Source organism: Helianthus annuus, unplaced genomic scaffold (assembly GCF_002127325.2).
Source record: "Helianthus annuus cultivar XRQ/B unplaced genomic scaffold, HanXRQr2.0-SUNRISE HanXRQChr00c002, whole genome shotgun sequence".
Lineage (NCBI taxonomy): Eukaryota > Viridiplantae > Streptophyta > Magnoliopsida > Asterales > Asteraceae > Helianthus > Helianthus annuus.
Genome location: NW_023395518.1, coordinates 660,063 through 671,006, shown reverse-complemented (window position 1 = coordinate 671,006; position 10,944 = coordinate 660,063). Strand labels below are relative to the sequence as shown.

The 10,944-nt window shown below is 40.3% G+C and overlaps 1 non-coding gene across 1 annotated transcript; it reads left to right on the top strand.

Annotated features, from left to right (window-relative positions):
• The first annotated feature begins 10,451 nt into the window (after positions 1-10,451).
• On the top strand, positions 10,452-10,557 carry LOC118489699. The gene has a single exon (XR_004887691.1). It is a non-coding gene; the product is annotated as a small nucleolar RNA R71 (small nucleolar RNA).
• Positions 10,558-10,944: the final 387 nt, after the last annotated feature.

Sequence of the window (10,944 nt, the reverse complement as noted above, 5' to 3'; positions counted from 1 at the left end):
CATAACCAGACTGTACACCCGCTCCCTGAACTCCACATGGACCAGCGCCCCCCATTGGAGCATCAACCATGAACGTGTTCTTCCGATAATCATCTTCACCACTAACTTCTTCATCCGTCGTTTCGGGCTCATTAGCCTCACCCGGTCGTAGTTGGTCTTGCATCCACTTTGATAAACTCTCCATCTTCTCCCGTCTATCTTAAGCTTATGATACCTTTCCGATTCCTTGTACTCCCATCCGGATCCCAAGTTCTTTATGTCAAACGGGCTAAACCTCTTATAAGAGCCTTTTTCATTACCTTCAATTGCCCCATATTTCATTAACAATGTTGTGATCAATCGGTAATGGGGTATAATTTTTCTTTCTCCGCTATTTCGGCTCAACCAAATGTTGTTCAACACTAGAAATCGGAAAGGAACCTTGGGGGAACCATTCATCAACATATTCAAGATCGGTACTCTTGGAATCGAACCTCCATCTTCTCACCTCGCCGCGGGACGACATTGTGCGTGCACAAAACCAACAACAACTTCGCCTCCATTCTTCAAGTTTCGTCTATGCAATTTACCATGTGTCGTACCCGGAAGAAAGAGATAATCCAACATTTGTTGCCATTGAGGATGTTTATCCAGCTCGAAGTAGAGATCTTTGAGGCTTGGGTAAATATATTGATTGGAGGGTTGGTCGTCAAACTTCGCTATTCGGCGCAATGAATCATAAGACATCTCAACCTTTACCCCATTACATGTTTCAACCAATTTCATCTTTTTTGGGGCCTTAAACGGGGGACATTGAAGTGTGGCCACCCACTCTTGAATCTAAACATCATACATCTTCTTTACTTCGTTATCATAACATTTCAAAGCAGCCCCCAACCCAATTCTTTAAACTTGGCCGTTATCCCGAACGGCCCAAATCAGCTTCTCGGATTTCCTTCTCACAAATAAACGCCTCGTTCTTTTGCTTCAACTTGTTCATTTGCTCATGGAACAAGTCCTCTCTCCATTCTTCGGGTTATTCTTCGGGTTGATCTAATAGTAACCCAGATGTCCAATCCGGTTTTGGCCCCTAGGGGTGCATCCTCCTCTGAATCCGGGTCTCCTATCCGAGCCAACTTCCTTCTCCTTGGTTGTTCTTTTTCCACTTGAGGTTTGTTTAGATGAACTTGAACCCGCTTTATCCTTCGATTTCACCATACCTTGTGTTGTAGAAGATGAGAATAACAAACTCTTCAAGTTCACACAAAAACCCACAAAATTTTGGCTCCCCCTATGCCAAAATCCGACCACCAAACAAAAGAATCTTCAAGATATGAGTATAAATCTAGATTCCTTGTGAAATTTCACCCAAAATGGATTCAAGAATCACTAAAATTGGTCAAGATTTGAGGAAGTTATGAAGCTTTGAAGGTATGAATTGCTAGGGTTTTTTTAGAGGAAGAAGAATGGGGAAGAAGAAAGTTTTGTGTGGTTGGGGTGAGTAGATCGAAATGTGTGGATAGGGAAGATTATTGGTTTTGTTAATTGAATTTATTATTTATTATTATTATTATTATATTTATTATTATTATTATTATTATTATTATTATTATTATTATTATTATTATTATATTTTTCTGTTTTTTATATATACACATACATAAAACGCCGAAAAGAGGGTCCCCCAAGTTCGCTCGGTGTCGTAGGCTACGGCACCTTGCCGTAGGTTACGAAAATACCTGGCAACAAATTCATCACCGTAAAACAGTACCCGAGTGCCGTAAGGCTCTTTTTTGTTTGAGGCCCGCCGTAAGCTACGCCCCCCATCGTAGCTTACGGCGGCATCTGGGCGTTAGGGGAGTCTCTTTTTCAACTTTTATGTTTGTTGTTTGTTTTTTTATAGTTTTTCTAAATTTTTAATTTTAATTGTTTTTTATAATTTTTGAAAAACTAACCCTACCCCCCGTTAAAAACCCGTGTTGTACTCAACACTATGTTCAGGAAATTCGTACAGATTCCCCACACTTGTTTCGAACACAAGCTTCGAACGGGACTTTATTCAAACCGAAACAAACTAAACTAAATATATACAAACACCAAACCTGGGCCTCTTTCAAGTTTCTTCGTCATCCAATGGGCGTAGAATGTAACCCACTTTGTCAAGCTCGAGATTGTTGATGTCGTTACCTTCCAAATACGGTTTGAGCCGATGCTCGTTCACCGTTTGTTGCTTATTGGTTTGTTCGTCTTGTGTATCAACATCACCAAATCTTCCCACTCTTCGGATGACGTAAGGACCTATCCATTTACTCTTGAGTTTTCCCGCGAACATCTTCAACCTTGAATTTATACAACCACACCTTTTGACCCACTTCGAAGTTCTTTTTCCTCAACTTTGCATCGTGAACTTTCTTCAGTTTGTCTTTGTATGCGGAAGCACATTTGTAGGCTTCATCTCTAATCTCCTCAATCTCATTCAACTGCAACTTTCTTACCCGACCCGCTTCATCATAATCCGCATTAACAGTTTTGATGGCCCAATGCGCTCAATGTGCTAACTCCATGGGTAGATGACACCCCTTTCCATACACCATTCGATAAGAGTACCAATTGGAGTTTTGTAGGCCGTCTGATATGCCCACAACGTATCGTCAAGTTTACTTGACCAATCTTTTCTATCCGTTCTTACCATCTTCATAAGGATCTCTTTAATTTGATGGTTGGACACTTCAACTTGTCCACTTGTTTGCGGATGGTACGGTGTAGCCACGCGGTGGTTCACATTGTATCTTTTTTAAACAATTTTCCGAAATTAAAGTTCTTGAAATGTGAATCGCCATCACTTATTATCACCCTTGGCACACCGAATTGAGCGAAGATGTTGGATTGCACCAAACTTACATACAACAGAATGATCATTGGTCCTTGTAGCAATGGCTTCTATCCACTTCGTCACATAATCTACCGCAACCAATATATACAAGAACCCATTCGAGTTAGGAAATGGGCCCATGAAATCTATTCCCCAAACATCAAAACACCTCAACCACCAAAATTGGTTGTAAAGGCATTTCATCCCGCTTTGATTATGCTTCCAACTTTTTGACGATTGATCCAATTCCGGGCAAACTCGCAAGAATCTTTGAAATTTGTGGGCCAATAAACCCACATGATAACACCCGGTAACCCGTCTTGTTCCCACTAAAATGCCCTCCACATGCGAGGAATGAGCATGGGTCAAAATCTCTAAAACTTCAGTTTCGGGAACACACCTTCTTATCACTTGATCGGGTCCGATTTTGAACAATTCCGGTTCATCCCAAATATATTGCTTAACTTGACTAAAAATTGTTGTCGTCTCTTCTTCGTCCAATGATTCGGAATTGCACCCTTGGCCAAATAATTCACGTAATGAGCATACCAAGGTGCAACAAAAGTAGAAACGGCTAACAATTGCTCATCGGGAAACCGTTCATTAATTTCACTCAGATCATCAACACCTTCCAATGGGATCCGGGACAAATGATCCGCAACAACATTTTCACACCCCTTTTTTGTCCCGAATCTCTAGATTGAACTCTTGCAACAAAAGCACCCAACGAATCAACCGGGGCTTTGCATCCTTCTTTTCCATTAAATATCGGATCGCGCTATGATCCGAGTACAAAATCACCTTGCTCCCCCAAATGTATGATCGAACTTGTCCAAGGCATACACCACCGCTAATAATTCTTTCTCGGTTGTGGTGTGATTCAGTTGCGCCTCGGACAAAGTTTTACTTGCATAATAAATTACCACCGGCTTCTTATCAACTCTTTGACCCAAAACCGCTCCAATGGTCGTGTCGCTAGCATCTCACATAATCTCAAACGGCTTTGATCAATCCGGTGGTTGCAAGATAGGAGCCTTCACCAACTGTTCCTTCAACACATGAAATACTTGCAAACATTCGTTAGTAAAATCAAATGGAACATCTTTCAATAATAAATTACATAAAGGTTTTGTAATTACACTAAAACCCTTAATGAATCTTCTATAAAACCCCGCATGTCCCAAAAATGATCTCACCCCCTTAACATTCTTTGGTGGGGGTAAGATGAAATTAACTGAATTTTTGCTTTGTCTACCTCCATTCCCCGATCCGATATTATGTGCCCCAACACAATACCCTCTTGAACCATAAAATGGCTCTTTTCCCAACTTAGCACCAAGTTTGTCTCAACACACCTTTTTTAAAACTTTTTCTAATTCATCAAGACAAGAGTCAAAACTTGGGCCAAAGATGGAAAAATCATCGATAAACACTTCAAGAGATTCCCCGACCATGTCCGAAAATATTCTCATCATCCATCTTTGGAATGTGGCCGGGGCGTTACATAGTCCAAATGGCATTCGCCGAAAAGCAAATGTACCATATGGGCATGTAAACGTGGTTTTGTGTTGGTTGTCCGGGTGAATAGCAATTTGGTTATAACCCGAATACCCATCCAAAAACAGTAATATTTTGACCGGAAAGTTTTTCAATTATTTGGTCAATGAAGGGTAACAGGAAACGGTCTTTGGAGGTAGCGGCGTTTAATTTCCTATAATCGATGCAAACTCGCCACCCGGTGACGAGACGGGTGGCAATTTGCTCGCCTTGTTCATCCTTAATTACCTGAATACCGAAATTTTTAGGCACTACCTGAGTCAGACTTACCCACGCACTGTCCGAAATGGGATAAATGATCCCTGCATCTAACCACTTGATCACTTCTTTCTTGACCACCTCTCTCAAGTTCGGGTTCAACCTTCTTTGTGTTTCACGGGTTGGCTTCGCATCTTCACTTGTAATGATTTTATGCATCACAATGGATGGACTAATACCTTTCAAGTTGGCTATCGTCCACCCAATTGCCTCCTTGTGAGCTTTCAACACCCGTAACAATTCCTCCTCTTGAGCTACCGCCAAATTGGAAGCAATGATCACCGGTAGGTGTCATTCTCCCCCAAAACGCATATTTCAAATGTTTCGGTAACTCCTTCAATTCCACACTTGGTGGACATTCCAATGAAGGCTTTGTACCCTAATCAATTCCCACCGGTAAAGTATCCATTTGGTGGGTCCATGGCGGTCTTCCTTTGTCACACCCCTAATTTCCACGTGTCACCGGTGGGCCCGGTGGGGGATTACGTGACGCAGTTGATATCATCATATGTCAAACAACACAAATTTATAATGCACAGCGGAAGCAAATGAATATAGATTTATTTTAACTATTAATTGTAATATCAAGTATCACAACCAGTCAAAATAGATCCACAGGCGGATCGAAATAAAAAGGAAAACATTGTTCAACAGATTACGCATCCCAACAGCTTGCGAGACTCTAAGATGCTCAGGAGAAACCAGCATATTTCGTTATAGCACCTGCACTTAATCTTTTGGGGAAAATACGTCAGTTTGCACTGGTAAATACAATTTAACCGACTCATTTTGAAAACATTTGAAAATTTGGTTTTAAATGCACAAGGCACAAAACATTCATTTATAACTTGGGAATAATTAAACAGTGATAAACTTGTAAAAGATTTACATGTTTGTTGACCGTTCGGTTGCCCGAGTCGTGTCGGGTTTAAGGTTAAATGACACACCACATGGTATAAGTCCGTGGCGGGAAGCCAACGTTAATACCTTAAAGTAATAGACAAAATACCGGGTGTACGCCTACACCCGGCAGTCGAGGTCGTGGCCAAAAATGATGCCAAGGATATCCGGGACATGGTCATTAAGCTCCCAAAGGCACAAGAAACAAACAACACTAAATTTTAAACGGGTCCCATTGGTAATACCCAACTACTAATGAGATGGAACCAACCGCCCGACCAAGCGGTATATTATATACCGTACCCCCAAGCCCGTATAGGGAAAATAAGTTAAAAGTATTTACCTGAGCAAGTACAACCACAAGTTCAAAAATGCACGTGTCTTTTACTGGGCTCCTATTCTGGAACGAAGGTTATAATAACCTATTAGAATCCTAACGGGTCTTTTAATATAGCCTAAGCTTAGACCGGTTAGTTTCATAGAGTAAATATGGTTTAATCGCGAGGAGTGCGAAAACCGGGAAGGAATATGATTTAGACCCTACAAGCTTGGATACTTGTATAATATGGGTAAACTAAATATATTCTGAATTTTGAGACTTAGATGATATGGTTTGACTCGTTTCGGCTAATATGCGCGAATTAGTCACATAAGCCGTTCCGAACGCGAAAGTGCGTAACGAGTAACCGTACAAGTTGTATGCAAGTTTCCTGAGATTATATGCATCACATATGTTGTAACATCAGAATGGGATACCCAATTATGCCCCAAATGATTTTATATGCCAATTACGCCTCATAAGGGCATTTAGTAATTTCACATAGGCTAAAAAGGGGTAAAATGGAAATCTGAGTTTCTAACCTTAGGCTACTGATAAAATGTGTATTTTTTTTTATAAAATATATCAGTAGGTATAAAACCTTTATATGAAATCTCATTTTGACATATACTATGTCGTAAAAATGCCTAAAAAGGCGATTTGGAGCCATTTCCGGGTTTTTATAGAAAAGCTGATATTTTTATATTTCCACAAGGCTCAAAACATTATATTTAATGTAAAAATCAGTAGAAATTGGTTTGAGGTCGAAAGGATTAGTAAAACTCATTTTATGGCCAAAAAGGGTATAACCGGCATAAACCGAAAAATTCTTAGAACACTAGGTTAAGCTCAGCCTAAAAATAAATAAAAATCTCCAAAAATCCTAAAATATTATTTTATAACAGAGGGTATAAGATTTGGTATAAAATTTGGGTTTTAATAGGCCATACGTGATTTACGCTAATTAATTAGTAAAGAAGCCCTTAATTACGCTAATGGGCATAACTCATGATCTAGACCTCAAATTGATACCAAATTTTGGGGACAACTTTATATTACAGAAACTAAGGTGTCTACCCTTTTACATTTTCAAAAATTATGATTTTTGGACATTCGGGCATAATGGTCAACATATGGGCGTTTAGCGGAAACATGCATACGAACTAGATGTCTAATGAACCACATTGTATAATCACAGGAGGATATACTAACATGTTAATAGGTTCAAAAGAAGTTCTAAGGCAGATTCAAACTTGACTAAAACGGGTCAGAACTGAAAGTCAAAGCGAAAGTCAAACTATGCGACTTTCGGTTCCGAACCGGGTCTTAAACAGAAAATTGTCGAGTTGAACATGTTGGAACATGTTCTTATACTCATTACCAAGTTATATTAATTTTCAAACAGGTTACATACAACCTACATTGCTAATTATGCATTAATTCAAAGATAAGCATTCTGTTGACTTTTTCTAATTAGCTTTGACTCGACAATTAGCATGTTTAGAGTGGAATCTGGAAATACCCTTTTAAGGGTTTGTTACCCACTTAATTACCTTCCTAAAGGTACTTTTAATTCGTGATTAGACAAAGCACATTATGCTTAATCACGAAGTCAAACCTTAATTACGACGGTTTGACTTTGCTTAATTAACTAAGCTAGAAAGGATTAGAAAGGTTAAGGACACTTACAAGAGTCCTAAGGAAGATTATAGAGCCTAAGAAAGTGACTTGGTGACCAGAGGAGCTCCAGAAAGCTTGTAGCCAAAGTTCCAAATGAGTATCCTCAAATGATCAAGCTTCAAGTTCTATTTATAGTGAACCAAGGGTTCCTAGATCATGCCAAGCAAGTCTAGTGGTGATACAAGATCAACCATATGTCCCTAATGGTCTAAAAACAGCCTAGGAAGCCCATAGAATTCGAATTTTTCATTTAAGTCGGTTACACTCTTTGGACAGGCAGCTGCCCAAAATAAACTGCCAGCGACGGTCTTACGGACCGTAAGCTTCGGGCCTTACGGTCCGTAAGGACCCATGCGGATCTGATCTTTAGCGCCCTGCTTACGGACCGTAAGCCATGAGCCTTGCGGTCCGTAAGCGATGGTCAGAAGACAAAAATTTTGCAAACTTTAAGGGTCTTGACCATGCACTTACAAACTCGAACAATGCTTAACTTTTGCAGCTTGTGGGACCTCCTGACCAGCCTTTGCATGAAGAGAAAGCTCTTACATGTCTCCCATCTCCTTTTAAAGAAGTCATGGCACAATGACGGATCTTTCAAGAATGGTCTTGCAACCTTAATCACTTGGCCATAATGTCACTAATGTAAATCACAAGGATTTTATTAATTTAGGAGTAGTAACAACCTATACTTCCATTGTCCTTTATAAAGATGGAACTTTATTATTTGAGAGCAACCGGTTATCGCGAGAGATGATCATGAACTGATTTAAGGATCTTGGGATTTATAAAATGTCGGGTCGCTCAGAGGTGATTTAAATAACATGTCGCCCTTGGGTCGTTCAGCGGTAATTAAAATACATGACGCCCTTTTTAAATAAATCCTAGCATATATCCTTATCATACCCGGTTTCTCTGACACGTCTGTCATAGAGGACACGTGTCTTTATTTAATTGGACAGGAATTTTCGAGGTGTCACATCCTTCTTTCACCGCAAAGCTTCTTGCTCCTTCTCTTCCATTTCCAACTCACATGCATAACCTGCAAAGACACATCACAAACACACGAACCCAAAATATCTTCCTCGAACTCCTTTGGGTCGTATCCATCTATGAAATCTGCTAGAAAACACTCATCACCGTAAACATTAGCACCGTTAGTAAAAACATTTAATCTCATCTTTCTATTACCGAATGTCATGTCGACTGTACCATATCGACAATCAATAACGGCATGTGCGGTGTTCAAAATGGCCGACCCAAATAACATTTTGTTGTTGAATTGGTCCGCGGATGAGTAATCTAACACAAGAAATCCACGGGGTAATAAAATAACTTTAACTATCACATCCCGTACAATACCCCGGGGAAGTTTATGAGAACAATCGGCTAAATACCACTGTTGTCTCAACCCATTTCAATGGACCAAAGTCGTATTGGTCATATAACCCCCCGGTAGGATACTTACTCCAGCCCCAAGATCTACTTACTTCAACGGACCTTTGCGGTTTGAAAATTTCCGACTTGAATATTGATAAGAGGCGTTCCCGGATCTTGTAGCTTAGGAGGAAGATCTCCTTCCAAGGACCACGGTTACCCGCTCCGTCAAGTCAACCAATTTAGGCACTTTTGTTGCCTCTTTTGAGTACATAATTCTTTTAAAAAACTTGGCGTAAGCGGGTACCTGTTTGATTGCTTCAAGTAAAGGAAGATTAATTTTAACTTGCTTGAAACCTCCCACATTTCTTCCTTTTTAGGACCCCGTTTTGAAATAAAATGTTTCTTGACTGGATCTAATAAAGCCGAGGGAAATGGTACTTGACTAGATCCCCTTCCTCATTTTTATTTTCTTTTTCTTTATTAATTTCGGTTTTTCAAAATTGGGTTTTAGAAGAAATAATGGGTGTTTCATTTTCTTCCTCACTTTCTTGACCCGTTATGTCTTCAACCACCCCATCAACCAAATCCGGTGAAGGATTGGTTTTGTACTATTTCCCACTTCTCAAAACACTTACATGATGAATATTGACATTGTTACCTCTAGAAGTATTATGAGACGGGTTTACCTTAGTGTCGCTTGGTAATTGACCTTTATTTTTCTTCAAGTCCGCCACTTCAGTTACGAGTTGACCCATTTGGGTGGTCAAAGTTTGAATTGCTTTGTCATGAGCCTCATCTTTTTGTATGAAAGCGTCATCCATTTGATTTCTATTTTGCATCTCCGCCTGCATGCTCTTCAACATATCCATCATCCCATTTCCACCCGAAGACCCCCTTGCTCTTGACCCGTTTGGTATTGCCTTTGGTACCCTTGATTGTTCCCACCTCTATATCCACTTTGATTATTGTAAGGTTGGCGCGAACCAAAGTTACCTTGACTTCCTCGAAAATTCGGGTTTGCTTGATTTGAAGGATTCTCGTACCTAAAGTTTGGGTGGTTTCTCAACCCGGGGTGGTAAGTGTTAGAATTCATGTTGTAGTTTCTACCACCCCCTCCTTGACCTTGCACCGCATGAACTTCTTCATATTGCCCTTCCACTCCTTGGCAATTTTCAGCCGCATGCCCGATTTCATTGCAAATAGCACAAACATCATAAATTTGGTTAGAGGTTTGTACATTACCATCGTCGACCATCATGGGCCAGAGCTACTTGGGTTTAGCCCGCTAAACATCATTTGGATGGGCTCGCACTTGAGTTCGGGTAACGGTCGGTCGTGCTCTCCTCAATGCTTGAGCTTTCCTCTTTGAAGTGATTGCCATTTGCTCCTAAACTTCAAATCATCATGCTCGTAGTTTGTGCCAAAAGTCCCATTTGTGATGGACATTAAATCACGAGCATCTTCGGCACTTACCCCTCGTGGAAAGCATTCATTAATTCCCAAAGTTCGATTCCATGGTGAGGGCAATTCTTGATCATCATATTGAAACGCTCAAAGGCCTCATGAAACATTTCACCTTGTTGTTGTTGAAAACTCCTCAATCCCTTCCTAGCATCATTGGTCTTTTGAGCGGTGTAAAATTCATCTAGAAATATTTGTTGCATCTCCGCCCAAGTGTAAATAGATGCTGAAGGTAAAGTGTAAAACCACTTCTTTGCCTTGTCCACCAAAGAAAATTGAAACAAGACTAATTTGACATCATCGGCCGAAAAACCTTGACTCTCAAGAGTATTGCAAATCGAGTCATAGGCCTCCAAATGAAAGTAAGGTTCCTCCGTTGCTAGACCCTTATATTTTGGCAAACTTTGCAAGGAATTGGTTCTCACTTCAAAAGTTCTTCCTTAATTGTTGTGAGGAATAACTACCGGTGAAGGATTGTGAGTAATCACCGGCCTAAAATGCGCTTCAATGCCCCCTCGCTGTTCTCTAAGATGTCTTCGTG